A 19,641-nucleotide genomic window follows, 5' to 3' on the forward strand; every position below is an offset into this window, starting at 1 on the left:
TTTGTCTTAGCGATTTGCTGAACGAAAAGTAGGACTGAATGGACTTGTAGGCTCTAAAGTTATACATTGTTTTGTTTTTGAGTGCCGTTATGTAACAAAAAAATCTACATTTGTAAGTTACACTTACACGATAAAGAGATTGCACTACAGTACTTGTATGAGGTCAACTGAAAAATACTATTTCTTTTATCATTTTTACAGTGCAAATATTAGTAATAAAAATAATAATGTAAAGTGAGCACTGTACACTTTGTATTCTGTGTTTTAATAGAAATCAATATGTTTGAAATGGTAGAAAAACAAAAATATTTAATAAATTTCAATTTGTATTCTATTGTTTAACAGTGTCCAGAGTAGCAGTCGTGTTAATCTGTGTTCGCAAAAAGAAAAGGAGTACTTGTGGCACCTTAGAGACTAACAAATTTATTTGAGCATAAGCTTTTGTGAGCTACAGCTCACTTCATCGGATGCATTCAGTGGAAAATACAGTGTGGAGATTTATATACATAGAGAACATGAAACAATGGGTGTTACCATACATACTGTAACCAGAGTGATCACTTAAGGTGAGCTATTACCAGCCGGAGAGCGGGGGGTGGGGGGTGGTGGGGAACCTTTTGTAGTGATAATCAAGGTGGGACATTTCCAGCAATTGACAAGAATGTCTGAGGAACAGTGAGGGATGAAGGGGGGGAATAAACATGGGGAAATAGTTTTACTTTGTTAATCTATCCAACTATACTCTTAGCCCAGCAGAAGAATCTGTACTATCTCAGGGCCTCTCCTTCTGCCCCTCCACCCCCATGAACATGATACAGTTCTGTGGTGACCTAGAATCCTATATTCGACATCTCCGACTCAAGGAATATTTCCAACACACCTCTTAACAACATACTAACCCACAAACCCACTTCCTACCAAGACTACAAAAAGAAGGATTCTGGGTGGACTCCTCCTGAAGGTCGGAACAACAGAATGGACTTCTACATCGAGTGCTTCTGCCGACGTGCACAGACTGAAATTGTGGAAAAGCAGCATCACTTGCCCCATTACCTCAGCCGTGCAGAACACAATGCCATCTATAGCCTCAGAAACAACTCTGACATCATAATCAAAAAGGCTGACAAAGGAGGTGCTGTCGTTCTCATGAATAGGTCGGAATATGAACAAGAGGCTGCTAGGAAGCTCTCCAACACCACTTTCTACTAGCCATTATCCTCTGATCCCACTGAGGGTTACCAAAAGAAACTACACCATTTGCTCAAGAAACTCCCTGAAAAAGCACAAAAACAAATCTGCACAGACACACCCCCGGAACCCAACCTGGGGTATTCTATCTGCCACCTGAGATCCATAAACCAGGAAATCCTGGACGTCCCATCATCTCAGGCATTGGCACCCTGACAGCAGGATTGTCTGGCTATGTAGACTCCCTCCTCAGGCTCTACGCTACCAGCACTCCCAGCTATCTTCGAGACACCACTGACTTCCTGAGGAAACTACAGTCCATTGGTGATCTTCCTGAAAACACCATCCTAGCCACTATGGATGTAGAAGCCCTCTACACCAACATTCCACCCAAAGATGGACTACAAGACATCAGGAACAGTATCCCCGATAATGTCACGGCAAACCTGGTGGCTGAACTTTGTGACTTTGTCCTCACCCATAACTATTTCACATTTGGGGACATGTATACCTTTAAATCAGCGGCATTGCTATGGGTACCCACATAGCCCCACAGTATGCCAACATTTTTTTGGCTGACTTAGAACAACACTTCCTCAGTTCTCGTCCCCTAATGCCCCTACTCTACTTGCAGTACTCTGATGACATCTTCATCCTCTGGACCCATGGAAAAGAAGCCCTTGAGGAATTCCACCATGATTTCAACAATTTCCATCTCACCATCAACCTCAGCCTGGACCAGTCCACACAAGAGATCCACTTCCTGGACACTACAGTGCTAATAAGCAATGGTCACATAAACACCATCCTATACCGGAAACCTACTGACTGCTATTCCTACCTACATGCCTCCAGCTTTCATCCAGACCACATCACATGATCCATTGTCTACAGCCAAGCTCTACGATACAACTGCATTTTCTCCAACCCTTCAGACAGAGACAAACACCTACAAGATCTCTATCAAGCATTCTTACAGCTACAATACCCATCTGCTGAAGTAAAGAAACAGATTGACAGAGCCAGAAGAGTACCCAGAAGTCACCTACTACAGGACAGGCCCAACAAAGAAAATAACAGAACGCCACTAGCCCTCACCTTCAGCCCCCAACTAAAACCTCTCCAACGCATCATCAAGGATCTACAACCTATCCTGAAGGACGACCCATCACTTTCACAGATCTTGGGAGACAGGCCAGTCCTTGCTTACAGACAGCCCCCAAACCTGAAGCAAATACTCACCAGCAACCACACACCACACAATAGAACCACTAACCCGGGAACCTATCCTTGCAACAAAGCCCGTTGCCAACTGTGTCCACATATCTATTCAGGGGACACCATCATAGGGCCTAATCACATCAGCCACACTATCAGAGGCTCGTTCACCTGCACATCTACCAATGTGATATAGGCCATCATGTGCCAGCAATGCCCCTCTGCCATGTACATTGGTCAAACTGGACAGTCTCTACATAAAAGAATAAATGGACAGAAATCAGATGTCAAGAATTATAACATTCAAAAACCAGTTGGAGAACACTTCAATCTCTCTGGTCACTGGATTACAGACCTAAAAGTTGCAATTCTTCAACAAAAAAACTTCAAAAACAGACTCCAACGAGAGACTGCTAAATTGGAATTAATTTGCAAACTGGATACAATTAACTTAGGCTTGAATAGAGACTGGGAGTGGATGGGTCATCACACAAAGTAAAACTATTTCCGCATGTTTATTCTCCCTGCCCCTGCTACTGTTCCTCAGACATTCTTGTCAACTGCTGGAAATGGCCCACCTTGATTATCACTACAAAAGGTTCCCTCCTCCCCCCCGCTCTCCTACTGGTAATAGCTCATATTAAGTGATCACTCTGGTTACAGTGTGTATGGTAACACCCATTGTTTCATGTTCTCTATGTGTATAAATCTCCCCACTGTATTTTCCACTGAATGCATCTGATGAAGTGAGCTGTAGCTCACGAAAGCTTACGCTCAAATAAATTTGTTAGTCTCTAAGGTGCCACAATTACTCCTTTTCTTTTTGTTTAACAGTGTGATTTATTGCAATTAATTTTTTAAATTTCAGTTAATTTTTTTGAGTTAATTGCATGAATTAACTGCAATTAATCGACAGCCCTACTATGAATTTAGGCATGCAAATGAAATCTTCAGAATATATTTGTGTGTTCAACTTCTCTTTCAGCTGTCCAACTGTAAATGACTAAAACTGGTCATGATTAAGAAATATGACATTTTCCATAAGTTTATAAATTTCTGGCTTTGGAAACTATGAAAAAAATAAATTTGGTGCTGAAATACTAGTAGGTAGATGGATGAAAGTTAAGTTTCTGAAGACCAAAAACTACAACAAAAATGTTATGAGAAAACTAAAATAATTAGATTTGTATTTTTCATTAATAGGGTAGTGTGCAGCTAATGGAGACTCTTTTTTAGCTCAAGTGGTATGGGTTTATGTATTAGGAGAAAGAGGATTAGAGTTCTATCCCTGTTGTCTTTGTGAAGTTCCTAGTGGCCATAGTGTGCAGCATAGTAACTAATGAAGTCCTAAGAAGCCACAGATTTCCTAATATAAATTAGGAACTATATGAATGATGATAAGCAGGAAGCATATGTTTAATATGTTGAACATGTGATTTGAAAAATGTCACATGCATGCTACTTATTGTTTGGTTTATTCGGTTTATAAAGTAATTCATTCCGAATGAGTTACTATAAAAAGTGGCTTTTATATAAGGCGCATATGAAGAAGTGTGATTAAAACGACCTTCTACAAATCTTTGAAGATTTCCTGAAATATTAAATGCATTGAAAATGCCTGGTTGCTGATATGACAGGCAGGGGAAAAAGGAAGAAGGGGTTGCCTTAGATATTAAAAATGTATACACTTGCACTGAGCTTGAGGTGAAAATAGGAGACAGCCTTGTCGAATGTTTCTGGGTAAGGATAAAAGGGGTAAAAAACAAGGGGGATGTTAACAGAAAATGTGGAAATGACAGAAGTGCTAAATGACTTTTGGTTTCGGTTTTCACCAAAAAAGTTAGTAGCGATTGGACGTCTAACATAGTGAATGCCAGTGAAAATGAGGTAGGATCAGAGGCTAAAATAGGGAAAGAACAAGCTAAAATTACTTAGACGGGTTAGATGTCTTCATATCCCCAGAGCCTGATGAAATGCATCCTAGACTATTCAAGGAGCTGACTGAAGAGATATCTGAGCCATTAGCAATTATCTTTGAAAAGTCATGGAAGACAGGGCAGATTCCAGAGGACTGGAAAAGGGCAAATATAGTGCCAATCTATAAAAAGGGGAATAAGGACAACCCAGGGAATTACAGACCAGTCAGTTTAACTTCAATACCTGGAAAGATTAATGGAGCAAATAAATAAGCAATCAGTTTGCAGACACCTAGAAGATAATAAGGCAATAAGTAACAGCATGGATTTGTCAGGAAGAAATCATGTCAAACCAACCTGATAGAATCATAGAATATCAGGGTTGGAAGGGACCTCAGGAGGTCATCTAGTCCAACCCCCTGCTCAAAGCAAGACCAATCCCCAACTTTGACAGGGTAACAAGGCTTGTGAATGTGGGGCAGCGGTAGATGTGGTATATCTTGACTTTAGTTACTGTCTCGCATGACCTTCTCATAAACAAACCAGCGAAATACAACCTAGATGGAGCTACTATGAGGGGGGAGGTGCATAACTTGTTGGAAAACTGTTCCCAGAGAATAGTTATCAGTGGTTCACAGTCAAGGTGGAATGGCATACCAAGCGGAATCCCGCAGGGATCAGTTCTAGGTCCGGTTCTGTTCAATATCTTCATCAATGATTTAGATAATGGCAAAGAAAGTATACGTATAACGTTTGCAGACAATACCAAGCTGGGAGGGGTTGCAAGTGCTTTGGAGAATAGGATTAAAATTCAAAATGATCTGGTCAAACTGGAGAAATGGTCTGAAGTAAATAGGATGAAATTCAATGAGGACAAATGCAAAGTACTCCACTTAGAAAGGAACAATCAGTGCGCACAGGTACAAAATGGGAAATGACTCCCTAGGAAGGAGTACTGCGGAAAGAGATCTGGAGGTCATAGTGGATCACAAGCTAAATATGAGTCAACAGTGTAACACTCTTGCAAAAAAAAAAAAAAGCAAACATCATTCTGGGATGTATTAGCAAAGTGTTGTAAGTAAGATACGAGAAGTAATGCTTCCTCTGTACTCTGCGCTGTTTAGGTCTGAGCTGGAGTATTGTGTCCAGTTCTGGATACCACATTTCAGGAAAGATGTGGACAAATTGGAGAAAGTCCAGAGAAGAGCAACAAAAATGATTAAAGGTCTAGAAAACATGACCTATGATGGAAGATTGAAAATATTTGGGTTTGTTTAGTCTGGAGAAGAGAAGAGTGAGAGGGGACATGATAACAGTTGTCAAATACATAAAAGGTTGTTTCAATGAGGAGGGAGAAAAAATGTTCTCCTTAACCTCTGAGGATAGGACAAGAAGCAATAGTCTTAAATTGCAGCAAGAATGGTTCAGGTACAAAAAAAAAAAAATCAAAATCTCTGCCCCCCCTCCCCCCACTTACCAACAGTGCTGGATGTTCTGTTTCCTTTCTGAGGCCCCAGTTCCAGGTTCTGCCACCTTATTACTGAGCACAGATGCTGTCTTCCTCCAGGTCCCAAGGGTGCTCAACCCCCCACTCTGCTCCAGGCCCCACTGCCACCCAACCCCTTCTCTAAGCCCCCACCCCGGCCCTGCGTCTTCCCACCCCTGCTCCACTCCAGGACCTGCCCCCACCCCACCCTTTCACCCAAGCCTCCATCCTGCCCCCGCTCCACCCTCTTTCTGCCCAGTTCTGCCCCCTCCCATGAGCGCGCCCCATCCTCGCTTCTCCCCCTCTTCCCTAGTGCCTCCTGCACACCACGGAACAGCTGGTCCACAGCAGGTGAGAGGCACTGGGAGGGAGAGGGAGGAGTTGATAGGCGGGACTGCTGGCAAGCGGAAGGCGCTGGGGGACCCATGGAGTCAGCGCCTATGTTACGGACTATGAGAGAACAATATGGATACCAATAAGAACAAATATGGGCCTTAGAACTGCAACTGATACTGTGCAGTTGGGTTTCAGTGGGGCTTTGCATATGTTCAGCAGACCACCTATGGGCTATCAAGTGCAGGATCTGAGCCATAGTCATACAATAGAGAGGCAAACTCCTCTCCATTGAACCCCTCCACCTCTCAGTGTAGCACCTACACCAGAATGATAGCCTGCCTTTGTGGTGTCCTCTGTTCTCACAGGCATCTTCTGGAAAAAATGAAGACAAATCCCCTTCTATTATTCAAATAATTCTTCACTTGTGTTTCAAATAAATAAGGCTTAAATTTCACTTACACACTACTTTCAATAGTAGTAATTAAGACAGCATTAGTGTGGCAATAATTAACTTAGCTAATTCTTTTGATGTAATTACAGAAAATAATAACAAAAATTAAACAAATACCAAGTTAATAAAAGTGGAATATTTTTCAGGGAACTCTTAATGCAGCATTAGTTCCTGAAAATGTGATATTGCCATACTTTCTGACACCTAATTTCTAAGTACAGTATGTATTTGTGCTAATAAAAAATGAGCAATGCAGTATAAATTTTCTCAGCAGTGTGGTTCAATATGTGGCTGTCCAGCATGCAAATAATTTCATTCCTTGGAGCACTGCTGAGTATATTTATTTAATTAAATATCACCTGTTTCCCCATTAAGTCCCGGTTCTTCTTGGCTGTTTTGTTGTTTCCTTTTTGCAGGAATTCTTCAATAAACTTGCAGCAGCCCTGATGTATTTTCTTCATTAGATGCTTGGGATGATGAGTCCCCTGGCAGGGCTTAATTTGATTTACAGTATAAAAAGAGTTGAACCTTTTCACAAGTGCCCCCCCATCAGGGCAGCCTTTATTGCAGCTGTAAACTGTGCAGCCAATATTTTTTTTCTTTTTGGAAAATAATTTAGGAAAACTGTCGTGTTGTCAAGACCAAACTGTGCTGGTAAAATATTTAAAATAATTACTTTTGCACTTGATTATGCAGTCCTTACTCAGGCAAAACTCCCATTGGCTTAAATTGAAAGCTCATTTGACTTCAGTTGAATAGGAATTTTACCTGTGTAAAGCCTGGTCTAGATTAGGATTTAAGGTGTGATATTATCATATTAGCTAACACGTGCTAACACATTTAGAAAGACTGTCTGAGCTACATGCTAAAACTGGTGATGTTAAAGCCTAGGCTTCCTCTAGACTTCAGTCCTACCAATTTATCATGTGATTAAGGTAATGTGAATTGTCTTCAGTAGACTTTTTAAAAATGTGTCACTAACTGACATGCTAATATCACACCTTAACTCTCAGTCTGGATAAGACCTAAGAATATCCTTTTTAGTAAGGAAAATGAATGATTCAAAAATGCAGCTTCACAGAAAGATAGGAATGCTTAAGAATGAAGACATATGATATAATAGAAAATAAATGTCATTTTTTTCTTTTAAAACAGGAAGAGTTAAAGCAAAAGTGCAGCAATTAGTTCTTATTCCTTTTTAGATAGCTACGTGAATTCTTGAAATATTTGTCGCTTACATCCAAAAAGTACATTAAAAGAATGATAAGGTTGCAAAATCAAGTACTCAGAGTGAGGAAATGTCAGAATTAAGGCTGCCCATGTTACCATAATTCAGCCATCTGTATGTACTCATTATGATATAGGCTTTAATTACATTATCACACATTGTTTTTTCCACAGGACCTCTGTGCTATTTAATGAATGGGTACTTACTCGTTATTTCTTTTTGCCCTTCTCATTCAATGTGTGACCCTAGGCCTTATTTAACACACAGCATCCAAACCCTGCACTGAATTCAAAATTATTAATTTCCTCATGGGTGTTTCTATGGTGCTTCACAAACAATAATGAGTTTGCCTTTGCAACAGCCTTCTGAGGTTAGGTAGCATTATTATCCATATTTTATAGCTGGGAAACTGAAGCACAGAGATGTATATCAAGGCCAAAATTGTCCAGTAATTTTGGGGGCCCAGCTTGTGACACCTAGACCTTGATTTTTCAGTGTATTTAGCATGTTTGTAGCATTTTATATGTAGGCTTGGAAGGATTAGATTTTTATCGGTAAACGTTAAGTACTGTAACTGTCGATTTGAAGAAGAAAGCCAAGGAAAGTGTGGGCCCCTTAATGAATAAGGGAGGCAACCTAGTGACAGAGGATGTGGAAAAAGCTAATGTATTTTAAAAAGCAATGCTTTTTTTGCCTCTGTCTTCACGAACAAGGTCAGCTCCCAGACTGCTGCGCTGGGCATCACAACATGGGGAATAGATGGCCAGCCCTCTGTGGAGAAAGAGGTGGTTAGGGACTATTTAGAAAAGCTGGACGTGCACAAGTCCATGGGGCCGGACGAGTTGCATCCGAGAGTCCTAAAGGAATTGGCGGCTGTGATTGCAGAGCCATTGGCCATTATCTTTGAAAACTCGTGGCGAACAGAGGAAGTCCCGGATGACTGGAAAAAGGCTAATGTAGTGCCAATCTTTAAAAAAGGGAAGAAGGAGGATCCTGGGAACTACAGGCCAGTCAGCCTCACCTCAGTCCCCAGAAAAATCATGGAGCAGGTCCTCAAAGAATCAATCCTGAAGCACTTGCATGAGAGGAAAGTGATCAGGAACAGTCAGCATGGATTCACCAAGGGAAGGTCATGCCTGACTAATCTAATCGCCTTCTATGATGAGATTACTGGTTCTGTGGATGAAGGGAAAGCAGTGGATGTATTGTTTTTGACTTTAGCAAAGCTTTTGACACGGTCTCCCACAGTATTCTTGTCAGCAAGTTAAAGAAGTATGGGCTGGATGAATGCACTATAAGGTGGGTAGAAAGTTGGCTAGATTGTCGGGCTGAACGGGTAGTGATCAATGGCTCCATGTCTAGTTGGCAGCCGGTGTCAAGTGGAGTGCCCCAGGGGTCGGTCCTGGGGCCGGTTTTGTTCAATATCTTCATAAATGATCTGGAGGATGGTGTGGATTGCACTCTCAGCAAATTTGCGGATGATACTAAACTGGGAGGAGTGGTAGATATGTTGGAGGGCAGGGATAGGATACAGAGGCACCTAGACAAATTGGAGGATTGGGCCAAAAGAAATCTGATGAGGTTCAATAAGGATAAGTGCAGGGTCCTGCACTTAGGACGGAAGAACCCAATGCACAGCTACAGACTAGGGACCGAATGGCTAGGCAGCAGTTCTGCGGAAAAGGACCTAGGGGTGACAGTGGACGAGAAGCTGGATATGAGTCAGCAGTGTGTCCTTGTTGCCAAGAAGGCCAGTGGCATTTTGGGATGTATAAGTAGGGGCATAGCCAGCAGATCGAGGGACGTGATCGTTCCCCTCTATTCGACATTGGTGAGGCCTCATCTGGAGTACTGTGTCCAGTTTTGGGTCCCACACTACAAGAAGGATGTGGATAAATTGGAGAGAGTCCAGCGAAGGGCAACAAAAATGATTAGGGGTCTGGAACACATGACTTATGAGGAGAGGCTGAGGGAACTGGGATTGTTTAGTCTGCAGAAGAGAAGAATGAGGGGGGATTTGATAGCTGCTTTCAACTACCTGAGAGGTGGTTCTAGAGAGGATGGTTTTAGACTATTCTCAGTGGTAGAAGAGGACAGGACAAGGAGTAATGGTCTCAAGTTGCAGTGGGGGAGGTTTAGGTTGGATATTAGGAAAAACTTCTTCACTAGGAGGGTGGTGAAACACTGGAATGCGTTACCTAGGGAGGTGATAGAATCTCCTTCCTTAGAAGTTTTTAAGGTCAGGCTTGACAAAGCCCTGGCTGGGATGATTTAATTGGGGATTGGTCCTGCTTTGAGCAGGGGGTTGGACTAGTTGACCTCCTGAGGTCCCTTCCAACCCTGATATTCTATGATTCTATGATTTTACCCTATACACAGAAACTGACTACAAATATTTCCATCAGTAATCATCAAATTTACAGAGAGGCAAAGTTAAAAAAATGCTGCTTGAGAACTTACTAGAATTTGATTTAAGAATATTGTATATTTTGACATGCGATGTTGACAATTTTTGTAGCGCTTTAACTTTTTGAATCTCAATGTCTGCTGTCATTAAATAATTTATTGTCTGACTCTCCAATAATTTCCTGTGACTGTGAACATTTAAATCAATAAAAATTTAAATAAGCTTAAAAATAATTGTTGAAATTATAAAACAATCAAAATTGAGTTCTGCCAAACCTATTTGTATGTTAAAAGCACAGCGCCAATTGGCTTCAGATGCAATTGGGAGGGCTGAGCACTTCTGCAAATCTGGTCCCAGATGTCCCAAGATACCCAGAAAATGAGGAAGATACAATTAAGTACCGAGCTATGAAAATTTTGGTTTAAGTGTCTTGCCTATCATCATGTAAAATCTCTGTCAGAGGCAGGGATAATGGAATACAATTCTCTAGGGTGGCACTCAGCTGCCTTAGCCGTGAGGCTCTACTCCCTCTGATTGCAGTCCTCCGCCTCACTCACTTCCAACTTCTGCAACAAATGAGGCAGCGGTCCTACTGACAACAGGCTCATTCACGACACCCATCTGGTTCATTCGCTGAGCACCACCCATCCGGTGCACTGAATGAGGCAGGATCCTGCAGAAAAAAATATGTGGATTAAATAAATATTAGTCATTTAATATTTCAATAAACATTTAACTTCTTAATACAAAATAATATATTGCTGCCCTTCACACAAAGAGGCAGAATGAAAGGTTGCATGGGTATATTAATTCTGGCCTTTCCTAACTTTTCCATGCTTGACTTTGAAACCTTAACCGTTTTTTAACCAGAGTTTTTTAGATGTAGCTTTCTAATTAAAAGCCCAGATAAACTGAAAAACAAACAGATATTCTATCCTGTGGAACCATACTGGCAACCCAACTTCAGGGTTTGGACCTTTAAATCTACTGTACAGACCTCTGCACTTGAGCTAATGAAGTAACTGGTAGCAGTAATAGGCTGTTTTCATGTATATGGACCAGTCACTGGAGCCGGGTAAGACACACACTGGGCCAGTAAGTTTCATGTCTGTTTGCTCACAGCAGAGGAATGCAGAGAGTTGGGACTCCTGGTTTCAATTCCAGGTTTTGCAGGGGAGTATTATAGACTATTCTGCCCCTGTGACCCCATCTGTCTCTGTCCCCCTCTGCTCCTATCCAACCCCACCACTTCCCATGGCTCCTGCCCCCTCCCCTTCTGCTCCTATCCTTCCCCCTCCAGCTCTTCCCTCCCTCTATCTCTTCTGCTATCTTTCCCCCTTGGCTCTGGTCCCCGCTCTTTTTACTTTCATCCATCTCCCCAGCTCCTCCATCCTTCCCCCTCTACCTAGGCACTAGCAGTGGGACCATTGAGCGAATAAGAAAGACTCTCTTCTCTCTATTCCTGTGCCCAGTACCGCAGCAGTTCTTGGCAGCCAGTAGGAGCCAGAGGGACTCTATCCTGGGATGCATTGACTGTGAAAAAGATTCCGGGGTCATGGCGGATAAACAAATGCATGTGAGCTCCCTTGCTACACTGTGACTAATGAGCTCCTTGGAAGCATAAATGGGAATCTTGAGCTGGAGCAGAGACGTTATTTTACCTCTATATTTGGCGCTGGTGCAACTGCTGCTGGACCGCTGTGTCCAGTTCTGGTGGCCACAATTCAGGAAGGATGTTGATAAACTGGAGAGGGTTCACAGAAGAGCCATGAGAATGATTAGAGGATTATGAAAACATACCTTATTGTGATTGAGCTCCTTGGGTCTATCTATTTAGCTTGACAAAGAGAAGGTGAAGTGATGACTTGATCGCAGTCTATACGTACTTATATGGGGAAGAAATATGTGATAATAACCTCTTCAGACAAAGGTATAAAGAGCCAATCATTGGAAGTTGAAGCTAGACAAATTCAGACTGGAAGTAAGGGATACATTTTTAACAGTGAGGGTAATTAACCATTGGAACCATTTACCAAAGGTTGTGGTAAATTTTCCAACATTGGCCATTTTAAAATCTAAATTATATATTATTTTTATAAGATATGGTCTAGTTCACAGGAATTCATTTGGGGAAGTTCTATGGCCTATGTTATATAGTAGGTTAGTCTAGGATGATCACAGTGGTCCCTTATGGCCTTGGAATCAATGAATGGGTTTAAAAAACAAATTAACATGGGCAAAACCTTGGTATTTTTCCCTAAGCTTGTTCTGAAAAATGGCTAAATGGGTTTAGCTGAAACTTATTAAAAGCATTTCACCTGCGGCAGATACCCATCATAGACAATTTCAACCCAAGTGATTAAAGTTTGGCATGTATAAGCAACTGAAAATAGGTTCTTATAATAAAAAGTGTGAGGCAACCTTAATCATATGTGGCAATAACATCTATGCCTATAATATTGAATGGTCAAAACTTTAAAAAAAAAGTCACTGTTTTAATACTTTCATCATTATGGATAGTTCTGCTTTTTCGCAGAGAATAATGATATATAATTGAAGGATCCCAGTTTTAAGGCCAGTCTGCTAACACAGGGCCTAATCTTGCAAACTGTAACACATGCATACCACCTGAAATGAAGAGGAGTTTGTCTGTGCAGATAGTTTCCAACCTGCAGGCTTACAATAAGTTGCGCTTGTGAATGATCTGCAAAGAAGACAGACAGCTAAGTGCACATTGAATGTTATTCACAATGAATAATTCAACAAGCATCATTTGTGAGTTTTAAATAATGTTTATGAAGCAACTTGAAATAATCTGCTACAGAAATGTACAGGGGATTTTGCTATTTGAGCTGGTCAGAAAAATTTATCGAAAATGAAATTCTGATGGAAAACAAAACGTTTTGAAAAATTCCAAAAATATTTCTATTTTCTGACCTGTTCTAATTATTACTACCATGTAGAAATATCCCACTTTTAATAGTTTGGGCAGTTCTAGAAAAAATATAACTCTAGGGTAAGCGTAGTTGATAGAAGTGTCATTTTGATTTGAAGATGCTCAGCCCAGTAAGCTAAATGACACCTCCTTCCACTTAAATTTGTTAGTCTCTAAGGTGCCACAAGTACTCCTTTTCCTTCCACTTAAATTATCGAGTTAACTTGATTGGAGGTATCAAATATAAAAGTATTCCCTCTTAGCAAACACAAGTGAAATGTACATTTTCCAAAGGAAGCTTTGTGTTACAGCTCCCTGAAAATGTATTACAAAGTTTGATATTTCACTTAAACATGAAACTTATCTGGAAATATTTATCATGCTGTTACTCAAACTGACAATAATCATCTGAATCTTTTCTGTCTGGATTGTTGGCTACTAGATAGGTAGTTTTGGTTCCTTGATATAAGCAACAAAGTGTGACCAGACCAGAGGTCATATCACTGAGTCACATGCTTCAGGTGTGCTCTGAGGCATGAAGTCCAAGAGATGTAGCTGGAGCTCTGTGTGAAGTTTATCATATTTTAACCTTTTTATTTTGTCATTTAGCCTGACCTATGCAGTTATACTGAATACCCACACAATCTTCATCTATTACTCACTAAGCTTGCTCTTTTCCTAGGGCAAAATTATCAACTTCCAACTAAGGTATGCTGGAAAAACAGGTGCAGGGAGTTCTTTAGGAGGTGGTGGAATCTAGTTCACCTAGTGAAGTGGTGGAATCTCCATCCTTAGAGGTTTTTAAGGCCTGACGTGACAAAGCCCTGGCTGGGATGATTTAGTTGGAGTTGATCCTGCTTTGAGGACGGGGTTGGACTAGATGACCTCCTGAGGTCTCTTCCAACCCTAATCTTCTATGATTCTATGATTTACTTTTCCCCCTTCCTGATAAACCTGCAGGTAGACATAATTTTGTTGTGGGTCTGGGAAGCTAGCCTCTCAGTGGATTGCATGTCTGGATCAGGTGATAACCCTGCTCTACTCCCTGTGCTGGGAGGGATACTGGCTACAGCCTTTTAAAAAGTGTATTAAGAGGTGCCTATTGCGGTCCTTCCTACAGCAACCTTGTGCCTGATTCTGATCACACTTACACTGGTATAACCCTTTGGACTTCTATGGAGGAAATCTTGATTTTTACTGGTCTTGGTGAAAGCTGAATCAGGCCCATAACTTATACTACTGCTTAGCGCCCACCCCCCAGTAATGCTCTGGCTCCTAAAACAAAATTGAGCCCATAATGTCCATTCTATTAATGCACAGATAAGGCATTGCTATTTTTTCCAATGGCTGCATATTATACTTAGATTGTAAGCTCTGTGGGGCAAAGACTGTCTTTTTTGTGTGTACAGCGCAAAGTACAATGGAGTTCCAACCCATGACTAGGGCTCCTAAACGCCATGTTAATACAATGTTAATACAAATAATAATATGTATAGACTGGTAATACATCCAGATCTTTTCAATTTTCAATTTCAGTCTGAACAACTTAAACCACTAAACCACTGAACTTAAAATAAATCTTTACATTTGATCACATGAATTTTATATTATTTGCACACTTCTCCATAAACATAGCAAAGGGGTGTGAGTTACAGCCACAGCATTTTCTCACATCATTTTCTGTTCTTTTATTAGCATTGTGCTCTTCATTTATTGCCTCTCCTGAGTCATCAGTATTGATCTAATGGACTGGAACAGCCTAAGGTGAATGGTAATTACTTATTGAGTTGCTGATAGCTCAGATGAGAATAGGACTTATTAGATCAGTAATAATGGAAATCTGTGTTTAATGCAGAAATTTTAAGCATGTGTGAAACAAAAGTACCTGAATTTATCGATTTCTCTCTGCAGTAAGTTAAAACATTGTTATATAAACTTTTAAAATTAATGACGTGAATCATGTTATCAAAAGAGAACTGTTCTGGAAAGTAACATGCAGAAAATGCCCTGATTTGCGGCTTTTCTATCAAAACATTTAAATGAATTTTTTTCTGATGCAGCCTTTGCTATATTGCAAAATGCTAAGGAAATTGTTCATGTTACTGTCAAGGAAGGTGCACTCTTGTCATTCACACCAAACTCATATAATTTCTACAGCGACTACTAAGTATCCCAGTAGTCGTCATCCTCCTTCAGAGGTGTGAGAGATTTCTATTCTTAAGGTACAATACTGAGCTTCATATCTGTGGCCATACCACCTTGGGCTGAGATCTTGTTGTATTTAACTACCAGAGTCAGGATGCTCAGTACTCGGACAAAGAATTCTAGGGAAAAATACATAAGCTATAAGAAGTGGTGTTGATTATTATAGTAATCTCCTTCCTTTTGAGTCAGTAACCATATTGTAACATCAGGAGGCATGGTGCTGTCTTTTGGGTGAGACATAAAACGGAAGCCCTGACTACTCATAGTCATTATTAATTGTGTGTTCAGCTAGGATATTCTTTTACCTCCAGTCTTTAAACTGCTGTGTAGTGTTGTAGACACAATCGATCATTGTTATGTTGCACCAGAGAGTTACTGCAGTTCAGTAGCCAGTGAAGTGATTCCCTAGTTCATAATTCTGAATAGTGCCTTGATGCTTATTAAAGGGCCTATAATCATTATGATTATTTATTTGTATTGTAGTAGATCTCAAAGTCCCCAGTTGGGGATTGGGGTTCTGTTGTGCTCTGTAATCTACAAACACCTAGGGTGACATTGTTCTTGCCCCCAAAAGCTTACAACCTAGTTTAAGAGTAGACATAACTCTTGAGTACAACAAAGAATAGGAGGGAAGATAAGAAGAAGGAGGTGAGTAAAAGTAATAAGAACATGTAGTTTCATAGGCTAGTGGTGTGCATACTGTATGGCATATAAATACCTAATAATCTGTATCTCATGTTTACAACTTCATTATAAATTTGCAAAAACTTCGACACAGCAGGCGTGAACAGTTTGAACTTTAGGTCAAGATCTGTCTCATCAGCTTCAGAATGGGTCAGAAGGATGTTAGGCAATATCTCTGCCTCACAACATAAACTCTTTCAGCTCTTCTAGCTGAAAAAAATGTACACAGCAACTTTTTCCCTTGTGTCTTCTACAGCATATTGTGAGTGCTTTATAAAAGCAGTGACAGCTGACTTGAGAATTGAGACAAAGTGTTACTCATTGTAGGGACTCCAAGCGATTGAATTAGAAATCCTATTTTTGAAAAAGTGCCTACCTACAGATTTATAAGATGGAACCATTACTGTCTATAATAGATAATATGCTAATTTAAAAAGAATGTATATGGGACTATCTTGTAATTAATGGGGGTGTGGGTGCATGTTCATGTATGCACAATACTACCCTCTATTGGACAGAATCAGAACTTCTCAGCTATGTGTAATAATAGGCTGTGTCCTACTAAGTGCTAAAAAGGGCCCCAATTCAGCAAGGGACTTAAACAATTGCCTAACTTTAAGTAGGTGAGTAGTCCCATTTACTTCACTGGAACGTCTCTTGTGCTTAATTAGGTACCATGTGGGATGAAGGTCAAGATTCTTCTTTAGCTGGAGACTAAAATCCTGTCCCCAATGAAGCCAATAGGAGTTTTGCCATTGATTTCAGCTGGGCCTGTATTTAGCTCCAAGTATTTTTAGCTTTTGGTTTTGGAACAGGAGTCCTATCCCCTCTGCTGCTGTGAAGTTCAGGTGGCCAACATGTACAGCAGTGTGTGCCCTGAAACACTACAGGCTATAGGTTTGTTATGATATTTATTTATCCAATAGACCCCCGGAGCAAGTGTAGTCATGGATATTATGGTATACATATGAAAGTAAGCATAGCATGGAACCTAAACTACGTATTGAGTCAAGTATATGTTACACATTCAATTAAACAAGATCTGAATACATATTTGTTTTATTTTTTTCCTAATAAAAATGCATGCTTTATAACCTTCTATGCAAGAAGTAGAAGTGATAGTAAATATCAGAAATTTTGAACTCTATTGTCTCTGATTGCCATTGGAATCTTGAATTCTCACTTAGAATTGGCACAAGCTATTATGATTGACAGGTGAGAGATCTTGCATTAGTTCTGCCATATGGGAGCTCCTGCATGCTGACTGTGAAGGATGAGATTTATGACTCCCTATGAATGGCTATGGAGAAGATTTCTGAGGTTTTCATTCAGGAGATCCTTACTTGCCATCAGGCGTGAAAGTAATATAAAATTCTTACCTGTACGGGGGCCCGGAGTGGCTTCCCCTAGCCAGCCCATTCGCACTCCCTGGCCCATTTGCGCTACCTGGCCTGCGCTGCCCGGGGCTCAGGCGGTGATTTAAAGGGGCCTGGGGCTCTCTTTTAAATTGCCGGCCCCGGGGTAACTGCCCCTTTTGCCCCCCACCCCTGTCGGTGGCCCGACGTGTTAACTGCTAAATAGAAACTTGAAATCCGACAGAAGCAACTTCAAAATAATTTCATAAAGTAAACCTACAGCAGACTACCTTGTATACCCTTACAGATGTTATCTTCTATATTCAAATACAGCTTTGGTTTCCCATTATCAAACACCAAATATAGTTCAGCAGTAATCCCTGTTTTGCATATGTAAGGGGACTGTTGCCCCCTTACTAACATTCAGTGGAGGTGTTTTGGTTGGCTAGCTCCCAGTACTAAAAGGGGAAGGGTCTATGGGAAATCAGGACCCTGAGACTGATAGCCCCCAGGAACAATGGGGAGAGGCCAATGCTCTAGGTCAGCCTGAATGACAGGGCGGACAGGCTAATCAGGGAGTCAGGAGGCCCGGGAGATCCTGTCCCCTGTGTGAGCTGGAATTGCCTGGGTCAGACAGAGTGGCGCTGAGCTAAGGAGAAAGCAGGGGTCCAAGCTGAGCTGGGATGCAGAGCTGTGCCAGATCCAGAGAGAGCAGCCCCTGTCCTGAGAGCAGAGCTGCAGCCCCAAAGCCAGAGGCACAGCCCAGAGAGAGCAGACTTGTCCTGGGAGGAGAGCTGCAGCAACCAGAGCCAGAGGGGCCAGAAAAGGAGCCCAGGAAGCAGGTCAGTGCTGGGAGCAGAGTCACAGAAGCAGCCTGCAGAGCAGACCTGTCCTGGGAGCAGAGCTGCAGCAACCAGAGCCAGAGGGGCCAAAGAAGCAGCCCAGGGAGCTGGAGGCAGAGCAGCAGAGACAGAGTGGTGCAGCTGGGGCTGGAGCAGTGCGGAGCTGGGTGCGGTGAGCAGCTGGGGAGAGCGAGGCGGACCCTAGGCAGCGGGCCCAGCACAGGGAGACAGCTCAGCCAAGAGGTTTTGCAGACCAGGCTTGGATCGTAACCCCGACAGGGTGGGGGTGACACTGGAAAGAAGGGTCCTACCACTTAGAGCCTGAGAGTGAGTGGCCACCAGCAGAGCAAGTGTCCAACCCACAGCATCCCTGCAGCACAGCCAGACCCTGAGAAGAAGACCTGGGATTTACAAGGAACGGACTGTGAGCGACCCTGACATTCCAGAGACACTGTTTGTGATGTTCCCTGCTGCAGAGCGGGTTGATGTGTTTCCTTTAACCTTTCCCATTTTTCCTTATTCTTTTTAAAATTAATTGTTGATTAAATAACTTGCACTTGCTTTAAATTGTATGTAATGGTCAGTGGGTCAGAGAAGTGCCCAAGGCAGAGAGCGTACCCTGGAGTGGGGACACCCTAGCCCCTGTCCTAGGTGACCACAGCAGGGTTGGGGGTAAAGCCCCCCAGGAATCCTGGTCCCAGCCTTGTTGGTTATGAGGACTCTGCCAGACAGGAGAGTGGAAGGGGAGCCCTCAAGGGCAGGGAGGCCACTGGGTAAAGGAAGTGGGAGCGAGGACTCAGATCCTTTTGCTAGCCCACTTCACCGGGGTAGTGCAGAAGCCAGGAAAGTTCCCCACAATAGCGGGACTATTCCCCCGCTTACACATAGGCAGTAATTGTCATTTCATTATTCCCTCACTGATTGTGAAACTAGGTCTAGAATGGGTTATGGATCTACAGCAATATGATACAGTATTACCTTCCTTAGAGGGATATTTTGCTATAAAGTGTTGAGGAAAAACATAATTAGTACTTTTATAGCTATTTAAACTGCAAGATTCTTAATGTGAGAATGACATGGAAACATTAAATACAGATTTGTTCACAATGGGTAACTGGACAGTTCAGGAGGCTGGTAATGGTATACAGAGTCTTTCACTTCTAGGTAACCCATTTGAATTTGCCCTAGCTCAGTAGAGATCAAAAGTTACCAGAGTCCTCCACCTGCTCCAACTCATAATTTGTATAAAGCCAAAAGTTACCTCATCCTGGCATGTTTGGCTTTTATAATTAAAGTGGTTGAAACTAAATATACTTCATACTTAACTTTGATATCTGGAAAGATACTGGAGCAAATTATTAATCAGCTTGTGAGCACCTAGAGTATAGTA

General features: G+C 41.7%; 1 protein-coding gene across 6 annotated transcripts in view; it reads left to right on the forward strand.

The window, feature by feature from the left end:
- Nucleotides 1-19,641, forward strand: part of MSRA (methionine sulfoxide reductase A) — a 449,168-nt gene that overhangs the window by 153,414 nt on the left and 276,113 nt on the right. The window lies entirely within an intron of this gene.

Source organism: Lepidochelys kempii, chromosome 3, assembly GCF_965140265.1.
Source record: "Lepidochelys kempii isolate rLepKem1 chromosome 3, rLepKem1.hap2, whole genome shotgun sequence".
NCBI classification, from domain to species: domain Eukaryota; kingdom Metazoa; phylum Chordata; order Testudines; family Cheloniidae; genus Lepidochelys; species Lepidochelys kempii.